This window comes from Loxodonta africana, chromosome 25 (genome assembly GCF_030014295.1).
Source record: "Loxodonta africana isolate mLoxAfr1 chromosome 25, mLoxAfr1.hap2, whole genome shotgun sequence".
NCBI lineage: Eukaryota > Metazoa > Chordata > Mammalia > Proboscidea > Elephantidae > Loxodonta > Loxodonta africana.
In genome coordinates this window covers 53,847,548-53,866,150 of record NC_087366.1, presented here as the reverse complement: position 1 = coordinate 53,866,150, position 18,603 = coordinate 53,847,548, and positions in this window count along the sequence as shown.

Here is an 18,603-nt window from a genome sequence, read left to right as displayed (position 1 = left end):
ATAAATCCGTCCACATATGAGCAGTTGATATTTGACAAAGGCCCAAAACAGTTAAATGGGGAAAAGACAGTCTTTTTAACAAATGGTGCTGGCATAACTAGATATCCATCTGCAAAAAAATGAAACAAGACCCATACATGACTCCATGCACAAAAAAGAACTCAAATGAAATCTAAAATGATAAAGATCATGGAAGAAAAAATAGGGACAATGTTAGGAGCCCTAATACATGGCATAAAGAGTATACAAAACATTACAAAGAATGTAGAAGAAAAACTAGATAACTGGGAGCTCCTAAAAATCAAACACTTATGCTCATCCAAAGACTTCACCAAAAGAGTAAAAAGACTACCTACAGACTGGGAAAAAGTTTTTAGCTATGACATTTCTGATCAGTGCCTGATCTCTAAAATCTACATGATACTGCAAAAACTCAACTGCAAAAAGACAAATAACCCAATTAAAAGGTGGGCAAAAGATATGAATAGACACTTCACTAATGAAGACATTTAGGTAGCTAACAGATATTTGAGGAAATGTTCACGATCATTAGCCATTAGAGAAATGCAGATCAAAACTACAATGAGATTTCATCTCACTCCAACAAGGCTGGCATTAATCCAAAAAACACAAAATAATAAATGTTGGAGAGGCTGTGGAGAGATTGGAACACTTACACACTGCTGGTGGGAATGTAAAATGGTACAACCACTTTGGAAAACAATTTGGCACTTCCCTAAAAAGCTAGAAATACAACTACCATACAATCCAGCAATCCCACTCCTTGGAATATATTCTAGAGAAATAAGAGCCTTTACAGGAACAGATATATGCACACCCATGTTCACTGCAGCACTGTTTATAATAGCAAAAACATGGAAGCAACCAAGGTGCCCATCAATGGATGAATGAATAAATAAATTGTGGTATATTCACACAATGGAATACTATGCATCGATAAAGAACAGTGAGGAATCTGTGGAACATTTCATAACATGGAGGAATCTGGAAGGCATTATGCTGAGTGAAACTAGTCAGTTGCAAAAGGACAAATATTGTATAAAACCACCATTATAAGAACTTGAGAAATAGTTTAAACTGAGAAGAAAACATTCTTTTGTGGTTACGAGAGCGGGGAGGGATGGAGGGTGGGAGAGGGGCATTTACTAATTAGATAGTAGATAGGAACTACTTTAGGTGAAGGGAAGGACAGCACACAACACAGGGGATGTCAGCATAACTGGACTAAACCAAAAGCAAAGAAGTTTCCTGAATAAACTGAATGCTTCTAAGGCCAGCGTAGCAGGGGCAGGGGTATGGGGACTGTGGTTTCAGGGCACATCTAAGTCAGCTGGCATAATAAAATCTATTAAGAAAACATTCTGCATCCCACTTTGAAGAGTGCCGTCTGGGGTCTTAAACGCTAGCAAGCAGCCATCTAAGATGCATCAATTGGTCTCAACCCACCTGGATCAAAGGAGAATGAAGAACACCAAGGACACAAGGCGATTACGAGCCCAAGAGACAGAAAGGGCCACATGAGCTAGAGTTTACATCACCCTGAGACCAGAAGAACTAGACGGTGCCAGGCTATAACCGATGACTGCCCTGACAGGGAACACAACAGAGAACCCCTGAGGGAGCAGGAGAACAGTGGGATGCAGACCCCAAATTCTCATAAGACCAGACTTAATGGTCTGACTGAGACTGGAAGGACCCCGGTGGTCATGGCCCCCAGACCCTCTGCTGGCCCAGGACAGGAACCAGTCTGGAAGCCAACTCTTCAGACATGGATTGGACTGGACAATGGGTTGGAGAGGGATGCTGGTGAGGAGTGAGCTTCTTGGATCAGGTGGACGCTTGAGACTATGTTGGTGTCTCCTGCCTGGAGGGGAGATGAGAGAGTGGAGGGGGTTAGAAGCTGGTGAAATGGACACAAAAAGAGAGAGTGGAGGGAGAGAGCAGGCTGTCTCATCAGGGGGAGAGTAGTTGGGAGTATGTAGCAAGGTATATATGGGTTTTTGTGTGAGAGACTGACTTGATTTGTAAACTTTCACTTAAAGCACAATAAAAATCATATAAAAAAAAAGAAAGAATGATAAGATAGCCAACAACTGTTAGAAAATATTTGTAAATCATATATTTGATAAAGGGCTTGTAAGAGAATATATAAAGAACTCTTGAAACTCAATAATATGAAAAAAACTTAGTATTACAAAAATGGCCAAAATTTTGAACAGACACTTCACTAAAGATATAAAGATGGCAAATAAGCATATGAAAATATGCTCAACATCTTAAGGCATTAAGGAAATGCAAATTAAAGCCACAGGGAGTATCACTACATACCTATTGTTGCTGTTAGGTGTTGTCAGTGGATTTTCAACTCATTGAGATCCCATGTGACAGAGTAGAACTGCCCCAGAGGGTTTTCTAGGCCGTAACTTTTACAGAACCAGGTCTTTCTCCCCAGGAGCAACTGGCTGGGTTCAAGCAGCCCATCTTTTGGTTAGCACCAGGGCTCCCGCACCTATTAGAATGACTAAACTTTAAAAAGACTGACTATACCAAGTGTGGAAACCCTGGTGGCGTAGTGGTTAAGTGCTACGGCTGCTAAGCAAAAGGTCGGCAGTTCTAATCCTCCAGGTGCTCCTTAGAAACTCTACGGGGCAGTTCTACACTGTCCTGAAAGGTTGCTATGAGTTGGAATCGACTCGACAGCAGTGGGTTTGCTTTTTGGTTTTATACCAAGTGGGGTGTCGGTGAGGATGCAGAGGAGATGGAACTCTCATGCGTTGCTGGTGAGAAGGTAAAATGGTACAGCCACTATCCAAATCAGTTTGGTAGTTCTTTAAATAGATAAACATGGAACTATCTTATAAAAAAAAAAAAAAAAATTTTTTTTTTTTTTTTTTTATCTTGTAATCAAGCCATTCCGCTCCTAAGGATTTCCAAGAGAAATGAAGCTCATGTCCACATAATGACTGGTACCCAAAAGTTCATCACAGCTTTGTTTGCAATCAGAAAAAACCGGAAGCAAATCAAACGTCCATCAACAGGTCAGTGGATTAAACAATAGTGGCATAACACTCAGCGACAAAAAAGAATTAACTCTCAGAAACAGAACAACACAAGGAAATCTCAAAATACTTATACTATGTGAAAGAAGCCATACCAAAAATAAATGATGTACCTAATATATGATGCAATTTATATAAAATTCTAGAAAATGAAAACTAGCTTACAGTGACAGCTAGCACAACAAAAAAACAGGGGGATGGAAAATGGGGGTGGGCAGGGCAGGGCAGGAAAGAAGGAAGAGACACAAAGAAACTTCTAAGGGTCATGAATATGTTCATTATCTTGATTGTGATGATGGTTTCTGTCATGGACTAAATTATGCACCCCCAAAAATGTGTGTATCAATTTGGCTGGGCCATGATTCCTGGTACTGTGTCCTGCCTCTGTGATGTTAATGAGGGGGGATGGGCAGCAGTTGTGTTCGTCAGGCAGGACTCAGTCTACAAGATTGGATTATTCTCAATCTCTTGAGATATAAAAGAGAGAAGTGGGGGGGTGGAGGGGAGATGGGGGGACCGGGAGAGGGCGCACGGGACATGGGGAGCGGGGAGACCTCATACCACCAAGAAAGCAGTACCAGGAGCAGAATGCGTCCTTTGGACTTGCTGTCCCTGCATAGAGAAGCTCCGAGTCTGGGGGAAGACTGATGAGAAGGCGGACAGAGAAAGAAAGCGTTCCCCTGCAGCTGACACCCTGAATTTGGACGTTAGCCTACTTTACTGTGAGAAAATAAACTTCTCTTTGTTAAAGCCATCCACTTGTGGTATTTCTTTTATAGCAGCACTAGATGACTAAGACAGTTTCCCAAATATATACATACATCAAAGCTTATCAAATTGTACCCTTTAAATATTTGCTTTTTAAATGATGTCAATTATCTCTCAATAAATCTTTTTGTTTGTTTTGTTTTAAATAGGGCAGGGGAGAATTTTTATTTTGCTTCAAAATTTAAATTATTATTTTTTTAAACAAAGAAGCGAAGGCTACCATTTAAGATCTGAGTGTTATAAAGCATAAAGTTGCACTGAGAAACCAGGAAAAAAACAGAGAAAATTAAAGCTGACATACCACTATTATAAATATACCGGGAAGCTCTGGATATTAAAAAACTACTTATTCCACACTCTTACCTCCCTCCATCTTGGATATTCTCGATCTATCTTAGGATACAAAACACTCCATCAGGTCCTGAAAGAAACTTGCTTAACTTTGGCCAGGTCCTTTTTATTCCAGGTAATTATTAATACCCCATAGAACTGATCTCCGTAGGATACATTTCAGAAAACATTTTTGTAGACTCCAGGTGCTGGTGGAGGTCAAGTGAAGTTGACAAGAAAGGCAAGGACACGGGGGGTTATTTCCCGTCTTATTATTTTATTAATCCAAGTTTGAACCATTGAGATGGACCCAAGTCTAACCCACCAAAAACCCAGTGCCGTCGAGTCGATTCCGACTCATAGCGACCCTATAGGACAGAGTAGAACTGCCCCTTCAGAGTTTCCAAGGAGCGCCTGGCGGTCTAGGCCCAATTATATGCTAGAAATACCCTCAGATCATTTTAATCACATCCTAAATTTCTTAACCGCACCCGTCAGTTTGTCATATTGTGGTGGCTTGTGTGTTTCTATGACCCTGGAAGCTCTGCTCCCAGTACTTCAAATACCAACAGTGCCATACATGGTAGACAGATTTCAGCAGAGCTTCCAAACTAGGATAGATTAGGAAGAAAGGCCTGATGAACTGCTTCCAAAAATCAGCCAATGAAAACCCTATGGATCAAAGTAGAATATTATCTGATATAGTGCTGGAAGATGAGTCCCCTAAGTTGGAAACATTCAAAATACACAGTGGCTGAAACAATGGTTTTGAACATAAAAATGATCGTGAAGGTGAACCAAGACTGGGCAATGTTTCGTTCTATTGTACGTGGGGTCAAAATGAGTTGGAGCTGACTTGACAACAACTAATAACAACAAAATTTTATATAAGGGGAGGAAGAAATAACAAGAGATAATAAGGTCCAAAGTCAATAGATAATCTGATTTTGCTTCTTGCATGCTTTATCATATTTTTTCCTGGTCAAATTCTTTACTAACCCCTATGCTTTTTAAAAAAAAAAAAAATGCTTTTCAGACTAAGTTAGCCCTTCTGTAAATTTGACATCTTTATGATTCCACGCCTGAGAGGATAACCATTGCCAAGTAGAAAATGTAGGCTTTAATTTCAAAAGTCTTAAAAATTGGCCTTAAAAAAATCTTAGTGAGTAAATAAGTGGTAATTTTATATTCCTTATACATTTCTGAAAGGAGCCTTGGTGATGCAATGGCTAAGCAGTTGGTGCTAACCGAAAGCTTGGCGGTACAAACCCACCTAGCAGTTCCATGGGAGAAAAATCTGGCGATCTGTTCCCATAAAGATTACAACCTTAGAACCCCTATAGGGCTATTCTACTCAGTCCTTTAGGGTGGCTATGAGTTGGAATCGGCTTGATGGCACCTAAAAACAACAACATACATTTTTTAATGTATAAAATATTTCTTTAAAAGGAAGACCAGACTTGCTGGCCTGACAGAGACTGGAGAAACCCTGAGAGTGTGGCCCCTGGACACCCTTTCAGCTCAGTAATGAAGTCACTCCTGAGGTTCACCCTTCGGCCAAAGATTGGACAGGCCCATAAAACAACATAAGACTAAAGGGGCACAGCAGTCCAGCAGCAGGGACTAGAAGGTAGGGCAGAACAGGAAAGCTGGTAATAGGGAACCCATGGTTGAGAACGGACAATTTTGGCATGTTGTAGGGTTGTTAACCAATGTCATAAAACAATATGCGTGCTGTTTAAGGAGAAACTAGTTTGTTCTGTAGACCTTCATCTAAAGTACTATCTATACATATATATATGTATAGATATGTATATATATATATTTCTTTTAAAAAAAAATCATCCTTGCCTGATTGGGCCTTTTGGGGCACCTTTTTATTTATTTAGGCATTTGTCCACTTCCCACTCCACCCCCATCTCACCTCAGCACTCTCACATGGACTGCACATCAAGAGCAGGCCCAAAACAAAAAACCCAAACTCGTTTCCGTCGATTTTGCCGCATAGTGACCCTATAGTGCAGAGTAGAACCACCCCCATAGGGTTTTCAAGGACTGATGGACTTGAGAAACCCTGGTGGCATAGTGGTTAAGTGCTACAGCTGCTAACCAAAGGGTCGGCAGTTTGAATCTGCCAGGTGCTCCTTGGAAACTCTATGGGGCAGTTCTACTCTGTCCTATAGGGTTGTTATGAGTTGGAACTGAGTTGACGACACTGGGTTTGGTTTTTTTTTTTTTTTTTTGGTTTTGGTGGACTCGAACTGCCGACTTTTTTGTTAGCAGCCAAGCTCTTAACCACTGTGCCACCAGGGCCTGAATCTCCAGATAGTTCCTGCTCAGTCCCTCTCACTTACACGCCCAGGCCAGCTGCTCCTGAGGGCATGAGATTGACAGACCAGGTGCCTTTTTTAACTTTCAGAGATGAAACACAAGCTTTTACACAGTTTTGTAGAACTAAGAAATCAAGCAAGAAGACAAACTTGTAACCTCCTCTTTCTTTGACATGAATATAACCATCCCACCAATTTCTGCAAATATACCTCACACGGGCATACACACAGCTTTTACACACACATTTCATTCTTCTTTCTTATCTCCCACCCTCTGGGCAGCCTTTGGTGAGTCCCATTCACAGCACTTTGGCCATAAGCCAAGCTGATAGAAAGGACAACATCCCTCGATCCTTGGTAGACAACTCCGTTTGCCATCAGACTTGGTCTCCAGGCTGCTGTATCTTCCTTCACTCTGTTATTACTTCAAGGGTGGAACAAGTGGGTCCCGGGGAGGGAAGGCACAGGCTTTCTTATTTCCCTATGGGATCTTTTTCTTCTATTTTCTTGGAAAAAATAATTCTACAATTTAAGAAATTGGGGTACTCAGCAGAACTCCTTTGGTTATCATAAAAACCTCTACCTGCTTGACCTTGTACAGATCATAAAGCACTTTCATCTCTATTGTCACGCGTAATCCTCACAGCGGCCCCAGAGAACAGGCAGTGCAGACGGTATTATGTCCATTTAATAGATGAGGACCATGAGCCTCAGAGAAGTTAGATGTTTTGTCCAAGGTCACACAGCTCATAACGGTGGGACCAGGGTCAGAATGGTGATCTCAAATTTCAAAGCTGATGCTTTCTCACACAGCCTCTTTTGGTGAAAAGAGAGAGAGGCCACAAGTTCCCTGCCCAGGATTAATTTTCCCCTGATCTATATTCTCATACTCCTATTACGGCTCATGTCACATTGCATTACAGCTGTTTGTTAATGTGTCTGTCATCCTTGCTCGTGAAAGCAGACACTGTCTTATCTACTACTCAATTAATGTCTTTTAAATTGAATCATCATCAAAAATAATTTATTAATGATTTGCTTCCAAATGCTCTCTTTCTCTCTCTTACACACACACACACACACACACACAAGAAACTTAGGGGGAGCTATGAAGAGAAGGCAGTCTTAGCTCTTGACTTTTCATGGATTATAGCCCGAGACAGACAACATAGTGAGAAAAAGTATAAAAGGTGGACACAGTGAATGTCCACAGAATAAACATGAGAAAGAGGCAGGGAAGGGATAGACAAGAGGGTGAATGGACCAGGACTTGTGGTTGCAGAAGTTGAGACAAAAACTCTAGTGCTCTCTCTCTCTCTCTCTCTCTCTATATATATACTCATTAAACTGGAAAATCCAAAGGGTCTATCTGACCAAAAGCACAGCTGAAGTAGTGCTTCAAATTGTATCACTTATACGTCCAATATGCATCTCAAGCCTAACATGTCAAAGCCCAAGCTCCTCACCTCCCTCCAAAATCTGCTCCTCTAGTATCTTCTGCATCTCAGTAAATGGCAGCTCCATCCTCAGTCATTCAGGCTAACAGTCCTAGAGTTGTCCTTGGTCCCTCTCTTCCTCTGACCCCCCGCATCCAATCATTCATCATATTGTGGACTCTACCGCAAAATATCTCCTGAATGCAACCTCCTTCCTGCCTCTCCTAGACCAATCCACCATTTTCCTCAATAACTACAACAGCCTTTGAATCGCAGCCATTGAAACCCAGTGGAGCACTTCTGCTCTGAAACACATGGGGTCATAATGAGTTGGAGTCCACTGGACAGCAACAGATTTGATTTTTTTGTTTTGTCTTCCTAGGGTCTATTTTCAACGTACCAGCCAGCTAATGCTTTGAAGTAAGTTACAGTATGTTACCCCTTTATCCAAAACCCTCCAATGCCTTCCCACTTCATTCCATGTAAAAGCCAATGTCCTCACAACGGCCTACAAGGCCCTATACTATCCATCCCCTTCACCTCTCTAGCCTCCTCTCTTGCCCTCTCCCCTCACTCACTTAGCTCCAGCCACACGGGCCCCTTGCTCTTCCTCAAACACACAGGAAAGGGAAGCTGGGGGCTGAGGAGGTAGAGTGCTGGAAGAAATGGAACTCTTGGTACCTCTGGAATGTTACTCCATGGGTGCCTCTCAAAAAAAAAAAAAAAAATGACATTTAAACCCTAAAAAAGTGAATGAACCTAAAATAAAATGTTAGAGAGGGCTAGACTCTTAGCTATTAACTGGGAACTACACCATCCTTCATCTCATGGAAAGGAACATCATCGTCTCTGTGTGACCATAGCCCACGGTGGAACAAGGAGAAAAATGCAGCATTTTTTTTGTTAAACTGCTGTTATCAAAGGATGTGAAAGCAATATTGCTCTTGGACATAAATATACATCGCTTTCAAATCGTGGAAGAAAACTCAGGCCTCTGATACATTGGGAATGTATTTTTTGTTTGTTCCCAGTGGAGGCAGGAATTAGCAGCAGCTGAACATCCTAGAAACATGCCCTCCCCACCACGACCACCACACACATCGTCAGTTTTTAAAGGTCATCCACCCTGAAAGGGTTGCCAAGTCAGGGTGGAGACAGCCCAGCCAAGGCGCTCATTACGCTGATCCGTGCTGTCCTCCAGCCCTGCATCAGTGCCGGAGTCAATATTTCATCTGGGAGCTAAAATTAAGTCATCACCCCTTCAGTGAACAACACTACTCCTGAAATAAAAATTTTACAACATTAGGTTGGAGGAGGATCACTCAGCATTTGAAAACACCTCCCCTGTGACCTTGAGCTTTTATCACTGGGAGTCAAATAAAATCTCTGAGGCACGATTTATGAATAAATAATTAACTGTGAAAATAAAATCAGCACTGAGAAAGTAGTGGGTCCGTTCCACTTATACCCAAAGTTTTCTTTGTGGGTATCACTTTTTTGAGCAAGAAAAAAAAAAAAAAACACCAAGATGTGAAGGCCTGACCTAACCACTGGAGCCATAAAACATGAGAACAGATTCTATAGGGGCTGCCTCTTCCAGGGGCCTTCCTGGAGCCTCAGAGTGCACCTGGTCACCCAGACACTGTGTGCCAATGACAACACTCACTCTTCTCCATCCCCAGATGTCATCTCCTCCCCAAGGTGGGCTTCTCCTCATCCCACCCAACAAAAGCTTGGGTTTTTTTCCCAGCTCACATGTTTTCTGGTGAGGGGGCCAGAGGGGAGAGCAGCAGTGACTGAGGTCCTCCAGGGAAGACCCTTGGGCTCATTAATCCTCTATTGCTCCCACCTCATATAAGGACCCCTAGAGAACAATTCACCCAATGAAAACAAAAATGAAGATGTTGGAGAAAGTTCAAACCACTTTCTAGGCAACTTGGAAAAATCACAAATAAAGAGAGCTCTCTCTCTCCTTTAAAAGAAAACTCTACATTTATAGGAAACCAGTCCACTGTCTTAGGTTCTCACCCTCAGAAGCTCTCTCTGAGGAACTACAAATACCATCCCCTCCCCTGGACTGCTCACCTCCTAGGCCATCATGCTGCCATTCCCATTCAAGCAACTAAAACATTCTCAGTATGAGAGGAGAGAGAGCCAAGGAGAGACCTTGCTGCCTCCAAGTGAGAGAACAGGAAGAAATATAAGGCCCTCTGCAGGGTGGCAGGAGTCCCTGAGTGGTGCAAATGGCTAACGTGTTCAACTGCTAACTGAATGGGTGGAGGTCCCGGTCCACCCAGAGCACCTCAGAAGAAAAGCCTGGTGGTTTACTTTTGACAGATCAGGGATTGAAAACCCCATGGAACACAGTTCTACTCTGACACACACGGAGCCGCCATGAGTCAGGGTCAACTCAAAGGCAACTGGTTACTAACGGGGTAACAAGCAGCCAAGGGATCACCCCAGCGTTTCCCAAGACTCACAGCCTAAACCCAAAAAAACCAAACCCATTGCCATTGAGTCACTTCCGACTCACAGCAACCCTATACAACCTAAGGAAGCAGAAAAAAGCTGGAACTCCTTCCTGCTAATGCTAAAAAACTATGCTTTACATTATTATTATTATTTTCTTCTATTGTTTTTCTTCCCCCACTTGCCTGTCCAGTTGTTGTACTGTGGTGGCTTGCACGTTGCTGTGATGCTGAAAGTTCTGCCACCAGTATTTCAAATACTCCAGGGTCATCCATGGTGGACAGGCTTCAATGGTGCTTCCAGATTGTCTTAGTTATCTAGTGCTGCTATAAAAGAAATACCCGAAGTGGGTGGCTTTAGCAAATAGAAACTTATGTTCTCACAGTTTAGGAGGCTGGAAGTATGAATTCAGGGTGCCGGCTCTAGGGGAAGGCTTTCTTTCTCTGCCTGCTCTGGAGGAAGGCCATTTTCTCTTTGAGTTTCTGCTCCTGGGCAATATTCCTGTGGTTTGGCATCACTCTTCCCCCAATTCTGCTACCCGTTTCCTTGTTTAATCACTTACATCTCAAAGGAGGTTGACTTTAAGACACATCCTACATTAATCCTGTCTCATTACAACAAAGACTACCCATTCCCAAATGGGAATATAACCACAGGCACACTGTACCCATACCTGTTGCCACCCAGTCAATTCCGACTCATAGCAACTCTACAGGACAGAGTAAAACTGCCCTATAGGGTCTTCAAGGAGTGGCTGGTGGATTCAAACTGCTGACCTTTTGAACCACAGGCATAGAGGTTTGAATTTACAACACATATTTTAGGGGACACAATTCAATCCATAACACAGACTAAGACAAACTAGGAGGAAGGATCTGACGATCTACTTCTGAATAAACTGGCCAGTGAAAACCTTATGGATAGCAGTGGAACATTGTCTGGTATAGTGCTGGAACATGAGCCCCTCAAGTTGGAAGGCACTCCAAATGCAACTGGGAAAGAAGTCTCAAAGTAGAGTCAACCTTAATGACTTGAATGAAGTATTTAGTACCTTCATTTACTGCTGTGGTATGACTCAAAATGAAGAGAAATAGCTACAAATATCCATTAGTAATCAGAATGTGGAATGTACAAAGCATGAATCAAAGAAAGTTGGAAGTTGACAGAAATGAAACAGAAAGCTTGAATACTAGGGATTACTGAACTGACATGGACTGGTGCTGGCCATTTTGAATCAGACAATCATATGATCTTCTATGTCAGGAACAACAACTTGAAGAGGAATGGCATTGCATTCATTTTCAAAAACAACATTTTAAGATCTATCCTGAAGTACAACACTGTCAGTGATAGGATAATATCCATACCTTCACAAGGAAGGCCAGTTAATATGACTATTATTCAAATTTATATACCAACCACTAAGACCAAAGATGAAGAAAATGAATATTTTTACCAATGTTCTGCAGTCTGAAATTGATTAAGTTGGAAAAAATGAAGACGGATCAGTAGTTGGAAAATATGGCCATGGTAATAGAAATGGCACCAGAGATCACATGATAAAATTTTTCAAGAGCAACGACTTATTCATTAGAAATACCTTTTTTTGACAATATAAATGGCAGTTATATACATGGACCTCACCAGATGGAATACACAGGAATCAAATAGACTACTTACTTAGAGACAATAGAAAAGCTCAATATCATCAGTCAGAACAAGGTCAGGGGCCGACTGTGGATCACATCATCAATAGCTCATATGCAAGTTCAAACTGAAAAAAAAAAAGCTGAAGAAAATTAAAACAAATCCATTAGGGACAAAATATGAACTTGAATATATTCCACCTGAATTTAAAGGCCATCTCAAGAACAGATTTAATGCATTGAACATTAATGACCAAAGACCAGACATGGTATGGGATGACATCAAGGACATCATACATGAAGAAAGTGAAAGGTTATTAAAAGTCAAGAAAGAAAAGACCAAAATGGACGTCAGAAAAGACTCTGAAACTTGTTCTTGAACCTAGATTAGCTAAAGCAAATGGAAAAAATGAAGAAAAAGAGCGGAGCAGAAGATTTCAAAGGGCAGCTTGAGAAGACAAAGTAAAGTATTATAATGAAACATGCGAAGAGCTAGAGTAAACAACCAAAAGGAAAGGACATGCTCAGCATTTCTCAAGCTGAAAGAACAGAAGAAAAAATTCAAGCCTTAAGTTTCACTATTAAAGAATTCTATGGGCAAAATATTGAATGATGCAGGAAGCATCTAAAGAAGATGAAGAGAATACAGAGTTACTGTACCAAAAAGAATTGGTTGACATTCAACCATTTTAGGAGGTAGCATATAATCAAGAACCAATGCTACTGAAGGAAGAAGTCCAAACTGCACTGAAGGCATTGGCAAAAACAAAGATCCAGGAATTGACAGAATACGAATTGAGGTATTTCAAGAAACAGATGCAAAGCTGAAGTGCTCACTCATCTATGCCAAGAAATTTGGAAGAGAGCTATCTGGCCAACCAACTGGGAGAAATCCATTATAAGTGCCCCTTTTTTTCCAAAGAAAGCTGACCTAATAGAACGCAGAAATTGTCAAACAATATCGTTAACATCGCACGCAAGTAAAATCTTGCTGAAGATCCTTCAAAAGCAGCTGCAGCAGTATATTGACAGGCAAAACTGCCAGAAATTCAAGCCAGATTCAGAAGAGGACATGGAACGAGGGATATCATTGCTGATGTCAGATGAATCTTGGCTAAAAGCAGAGAATATCAGAATGATGTTTACCTGTGTTTTATTGACTATATAAAGGCATTCTACTGTGTGGATCATAACAAATTACGGATAACATTTCAAAGAATGGGAATTTCAGAACACTTAATTGTGCTCATGTGGAACCTGTACATAGACCAAGAAGCAGTCAGTTGAACAGAACAAGGGGATACTGCATGGTTTAAAATCAGAAAAGGTACGCATCGGGGTTCTATCTTTTCACCATGTTTATTCCATCTGTATGCTCAGCAAATAATCCGAGAAACAGGACTATATGAAGAAGAACATAGCATCAGAATTAGAGGAAAACTCATTAACAACTTGGGATATGTAGATGACACAACCTTGCTTGCTAAAAGTGAAGAGGACTTGAAGCATTTACTGATGAAGATCAAAGACTATGGCTTTCAGTGTGGATTACACCTCAATAAAGAAAACAAAAATCTTCACAACTGAACCAATAAGCAACATGATGAAAAACGGAGAAAATATTGAAGTTGTCAAGGATTTCATTTTATTTGGATCCACAATTAACGCACATGGAAGCGGCAGTCAAGAAATCAAATGCTGTATTGCACTGGGCAAATCAGCTGCAAAAGATCTCTTTTAAGTGTTAAAAAACAAAGACACCACTTTGAGGACTAAGGAGCACCTGACCCAAGCTATGGAATTTTCAATCATCTCATATGCATTTGAAAGCCAGACAATGAATAAGGAAGACTGAAGAAGAATTGATGCCTTTGAATTACGGTGCTGGTGAAGAATATTGAATATACGATGGGCTGCCAGAAGAACGAATAAGTGTGTCTTGGAAAAAGTACAGCCAGAGTGCTCCTTGGAAGCAAGGATGATGAGACTTCGTCTCCTGTACTTTGGACATGTTATCAGGAGGGTCATGTTACCAGTAAGGTAGAGGATCAGTGAAAAAGAAGACGACCCTCAGTGAGATGGATTCATTCAGTGGCTGCAACAATGGGCTCAAACAAAGCACGATTGTGAAGATGGCGCAGGACTGGGTAGCATTTCATTCTGTTGTACATAGGGTCGCTATGAGTTAGAACCAACTAGACGGCTCCTAACAACAACATTGTTTTTCTTTAAATTGCTCTAATATACTTTCCTGTTAATTCATTCTTTGTAGAAACATAATCGATAATTGATCAAACTATACCGAAGGCCAACCACCTGCCAAGTATCAGAAAAAGGTCCTTCTTAACCCTTCCCTGAGTCAGCTTCTCCTTCACATGGGGGTGGGGGATGGGCAAGCTGAGCCTCTCCCAGGAACAGCCTAGGTCTGTATTTCAGGATTCCCAAGCTCCCTGTTTTGAGCAGGAACCCTTGGTGGGTTTTCTTCTCTGTGACATTTCCCACCATTGACTCTCCACCTTGAAAAATCACCTGAGATAATTTAAACTAAAGATCTTTGTGAGGAGTAAAGCCGTGACACCAATGGCAATTTGTTTGTTTAACAAATTGCTCACTTTATTCCCCTATATGCCAGACAAACTTAAACTGCTGAGTATTTATCTTTTCTTAAATCAATTTTTATTTGATTCTTGCCTTACATATTTTAGCAGCATTATTGAGGTATACTTGATATATAATAAACTGCAAATATTTAAAGTTTGAGAAGTTCTCAAATTTAGCAAGTTTTCACAAATGTAAATACCCATGAAACCATTCCCAAAATCAAGACAATGAACATACCCATCATCCCCAAAAGTTTCCTTGGGTCCCTTTGTAATACTTCTTGAATCAATGTTGTTGTTGTTAGGTGCCATCCAGTCGTTGCTAGGTGCCCGACTTGTAGTGACCTCATGTGACAGAGTGGAACTGCCCCATAAGGTGTCCTAGGCTGTAATCTTCATGGGAGCAGATTTCCCGGTCTTTCTTCTGCAGAGCTGCTGGGTGGGTTAGAACTGCCAACCTTTTGGTTAGCAGCCAAGCACCGAATCATCGCACCACCACAGCTCCTTTCAAACTAATATAAGTAGTAGAAATAATATTGTTTCTTGCCCTAAATCTTACCATAACTATCTGTGTGGCCTTGAGTCCCTTAGGAAATTTCCATTTTCTCACATGTTAAATGAGAGAATTAGACTAGAGGATCTCACCTATGCCTCTAAACTCAAGCTTCCTGTGATTCTAGTCCTGAAACCCACCTTCAGGGATGGAAAGCTGCTCATGAGTTTCTTCCTTGTTCTTTCTGTCCCCAAAATGGTACACATGCCATTACCATATAATTTTTTTTCTAACAAAATCTACTCAGCCCTCTCTGACTAGGTGGCTTCATGGGCATGTGACCAGTGCAGTAACACAGGATCCCACACTGAAAAGGGTCACGCCCTTGGTGTTTAATTCTCTTCAGTTGCCATCTTGAAATTCTTAATTTTATCTTTGAATCTGTGTTTAGTAAGTGACAGCTAACGGGACAATGGATCAGGGGGCACATGCAATCCCACCCCCTGCCATCTTCTCCTCACCTCTCTGATGGGTTCTCCATATCCGCTACCACCACCCCCACTCTGGCCCTGGGGTTCTAACTACTACCCTGTCCAGACCCCGCATTCCTGACCCCATCGCCTGAGCTGGAGTCCAGGTTGCTTTGGTGGAGCCAGGTCCTCATTCTGTTGTCATGCTGTACCCCCGTTGGGGGCCTGAGCATGGGCACAGGAAGAATAAGGGTCAGACATATCTTTGGACAGGTCTAGACAGCACCCATCCCTGCACTGGGATGGCAGCACCACAGCACGTTTAGTGGGTGACACAGCATAGGGGGGATATCTCACTCACCTCAATCCAAGTACCTAGCACAGGTTAGGTCAGACACTGCGTGAGAAGGAGAGACTGATTTCCCCATTTCGGGCTAGGGTCCCACATTCTCATTTTGCACCTCGGCTGACAAATTATGTAGCCAGCAGTCCTACTCTCTAGAAATGCTATATGAATATAAAGTGCCTGGAGTAGTCTAGAAATCAATACCACAGCCCTCTCTGTGCCATGTCAAGAGGTCATACAGGACATGACATCTCATGTGGCCAAGAGCAATGACTATTTGATGATCCTCTGCCCCCTGGTCATCATGTCACCCAGGGGCCAGCAGAGATGATACAGAATCTACAGGTGGTTCAAGAAACAGCACAAAATGCCATTTGCCAAGCTGGAGCTGAACTGTGGCGAACTCCAGGTGGACGTCTTCTTCCAGGCTGCATGGGTAGCCGCATCTGAGTGGACGGCATGCCTTTCCCGTGTGCTGTCGGGTGGGATCCTGCCCACCCTCCTCCAGCTCTCTCTCCCACCACCTCACTGCTGCCTGAGAAGCTTGAAACAGAAAATAGCACCCAGGAGCAAGCATCAGAACCCATGCTTCAACAACAATGGCCCTGGGCAAGGAAGCTCATTGGCTGGCATGAAACTAACGCTAAGGGTGAGCAAGTTTTGACTGGAGAAGGGAGAGAGGAAACCTACAGTCTTGTGGCTCTAGAATGCAGTTGGAAGAGAGGAGCAGGAAGGAGAATAAAGGGTCATCACAGAAAGGGGTGGGGGGAGACAAAAGATTGTGCAAAAGCTTGAAAGAGCCAAAAAAGAAGGCTTTGCTAGCTCCACACAAAAAAGGCCCAAGCTAGAGGAATAGCTACCTTTTCCCTATCCCTTGTCTTTAACTGGAGTCCCTGGGTGGTCCAAAGGGTTAACTAGCTCAGCAGTCAACTGAAAGGTTGGAGGTTCAAGTCCATCCAGAGGCAGCTTGGAGGAAAGTTCTAGTGATGTACTTCTGAGAAAACAGCCGCTGAAACTGGTTAACTGGTTTTTAGTCTCAGAAATGGAGGAATTGATGAGAAACTAAGAGAACAGGAACAACAAAAAGATGCTGCCCATGGGAAGGAAGTGAAACTTCCCTTCCTCTTCTCCCCTCTGTCTCTTCCTCTATTCCTAGTGGCACTAAAGAAGAGTTCTATTTTCTCTTTTTTTTCAAGTCCTTTTCTTTACCTCCCCGCCCCACCCCACCCCTCCTTAGCTGCTTGCTCAGGAATCTGGAAGTCAGGTTCTTTCTATGCAGCTTCAATTCCTTAATGACTCTGCCCCTTGATGTGGGACTCAAGACCACACCCTGGAGATAATGGTCGTAGCTACCTTGCAGGGTATATGTGGGAGGTTGCAATGAGTATTTAGTACAGGGCCTGCCTGAAGTGTGGAACATGCTCCATCAATGCTCCTGGGTCTGCTCATCCATATTTATTCATGCTAATCATTATCCTGTAGTGCCGGGGCCATTCAATACCATGTCGCTCCACCCCTAGACAGTAACTGGTTAATCCCCCTTGCAGAGGATTTCAGCACAAATGAGTTGAGAAAAGTAAAAACCCCTCTAATTCACCACCTTGCCCCGCCCCCCGCCAAAAAAAAAAAAAAAAAAAAAACCCCACTGCTGTCGAGTTGATTCCAACTCATAACAACCCTATAGGACAGAGTAGAACTGCCCCATAGGGTTTCCAAGGAGCACCTGGTGGATTCAAACTGCTGACCCTTTGGTTCACAGCTGTAGCACTTAACCACTACGCCACCAGGGTTTCCACTACTTGACCCCCCAAAATAGCAAATTTGATATTCTATTTATGAACTCACATTTATTAAATGAACAAATGCATGGATTAAGAACAAAAGTGCTAATGAATATTTAAAGTCTGCTAATTTGTTGAACATTTACGACCATTAAGAAGTGCATGGGTTTTTGTGTGAAAATACCTATGTCAGGGCTAACTTTGCCCTTCGCTGTACAAGCAATTAGCTAACACCATAGCATGTGACTTCAAAAGCAGGTTTGTAGAAGAGATTACAGGTACTGGGCTTGGCTGGTGATAACCTAGGCAGGAGCTCTTAATATCCAGCTGCCATTTTGTGTGCACACTATAATACACTTGAATATATCTGAAGAAGCATTAAATTGATTGCTGTTTTTCAGGGAGTTGCAGTGATCACAACTTCTTTTGTTCCTTCTTAACAGGCTTCTGGTATTCAGGCCTGCAGATGCTGCAGGATTTTGATTAACACAACCAAGAAATATTGATTCAGGCCTGGCACAGTTGGAGATGAAGGACTCATTCCTGGGAGAACTGGCTTTGGAGGAGACACTGGCCCTCGCTGCAGCAAAGGGAAGGTTGTTAGGTATTTTGACAATAAATGTGAGTGTGTGTGTGTTGGTTTAAGTTTCCAAATTGGGAAAATGACAATGAAGTTAAGATTATCAGTACCAGATGCCATCAAGTCAAGTCTGACTCATGGCAACCCCATGTGTGTCAGAGTAGAACTGTTCACCATAGTGCTTTCAATAGCTGATTTTGGGGAAGTAGATCACCAGGCCTTTCATCCAAGGTACCTCTGGGTAGACTCGAACCTCCAACCTTTTGATTAGCAG